The 1,199-nt window shown below is 44.7% G+C and overlaps 1 pseudogene; it reads left to right on the top strand.

Moving 5' to 3' along the window:
• Positions 1-12: 12 nt before the first annotated feature.
• On the top strand, positions 13-336 carry LOC102866388 (annotated as a pseudogene).
• The last annotated feature ends 863 nt before the right edge of the window (positions 337-1,199 follow it).

The raw sequence follows: 1,199 nt of genomic DNA, 5'->3' as shown, positions 1-1,199 counted from the left end.
ATGCAGGGCATCATGTTCCGGTGCAGCGCCGGCTGCTGTGAGGACAACCAGGCGTCCATGCAGCAGGTGCACCAGTGCATAGAGCGCTGCCATGCCCCCCTCGCGCAAGCCCAGGCCCTGGTGACCAGCGAGTTGGAGAAGTTCCAGGACCGTCTGGCCCGGTGTACCATGCACTGCAATGACAAAGCCAGAGACTCGATAGATGCAGGGAATAAGGAGCTTCAGGTGAAACGGCAGCTAGAGAGCTGTGTCACCAAGTATGTGGAAGACCGCATGCATCACATCCCATGCATGACCAAGAAGACGGAGGAGTCTCTCTCATCCATTGCAAAATAAAAGTCTTTGCCAGTAGCCATTGGGGGATAAGAGCAAGTATCTATATTTTTTTTAAAAAATAGGAATTTGGGTCTTTTAAGTAAAGTTTATAATTGAAGAAATTAAGGTTGGCAGCAAATTTAAGGAATATCTCACCTGGCTATGAATACAGTTTCTAAGTGTTAACCTGTGCTAAGTTGTGAAACAAGTGCTAAAATATTGGAGCACAAGAGAGTTCTTCAGATCCTAAATTGTATGTGGCCAGAGCTCACCCTATCAGTATGTACGTAACTCCCTTGCCACACCAAGCCGTCCACAGCACTCGATTTACCGTAGTACCTAGGTACCCACCAACAGGCTGGCAGATTTCTCCAACCTGCCTTCAGTTTGGTGAAGAGAATTTCTGTTTGGTGCCAGCCTCCTGTTAGGAAATACCACTACCTATTTTTTTTTTTCATAAGCTGTGAAACAAAATCCATGAGATTGCTAATTTAGAAGTGATAAATGGATTTTAAGGTCTTTTGTTTTGCCTGTTATTGTTATGTACAAGATCCTCATGATTAAAGTAGAAATTGAGAGGCAGGGTAATTTGAATGAAAACTAATAATCATTTAGATGGCTGTGGAGATATGCACTTTTCAACTTCTCACATACTGCATCTTTCAGCCTGGAGATCATCTGGAAATATGGCAGGCACTGTCACACTGGGTACAGGAAGCAGAGCTTCCTTCTCACTGCCTGTCATGGTGGTCCTGAGGTGGTCAGTAGTAGAATGACAGGACCACCTTGAAATTATATTCTTTTCAAAGAAAAGATGCTGGTGCTTTTAGGGAGCTCTGGAGGTCTACCCAAAGGCAGGAGGACAGTTCAAATTGATGAGTAGC

Source organism: Elephantulus edwardii, unplaced genomic scaffold (genome assembly GCF_000299155.1).
Source record: "Elephantulus edwardii isolate Elephantulus edwardi_28Jun2011 unplaced genomic scaffold, EleEdw1.0 scaffold00169, whole genome shotgun sequence".
In the NCBI taxonomy this organism is placed as follows: Eukaryota; Metazoa; Chordata; class Mammalia; order Macroscelidea; family Macroscelididae; genus Elephantulus; species Elephantulus edwardii.
The sequence above is the reverse complement of the archived record's forward strand: the minus strand, read 5'-3'. Positions and strand labels throughout refer to the sequence as shown.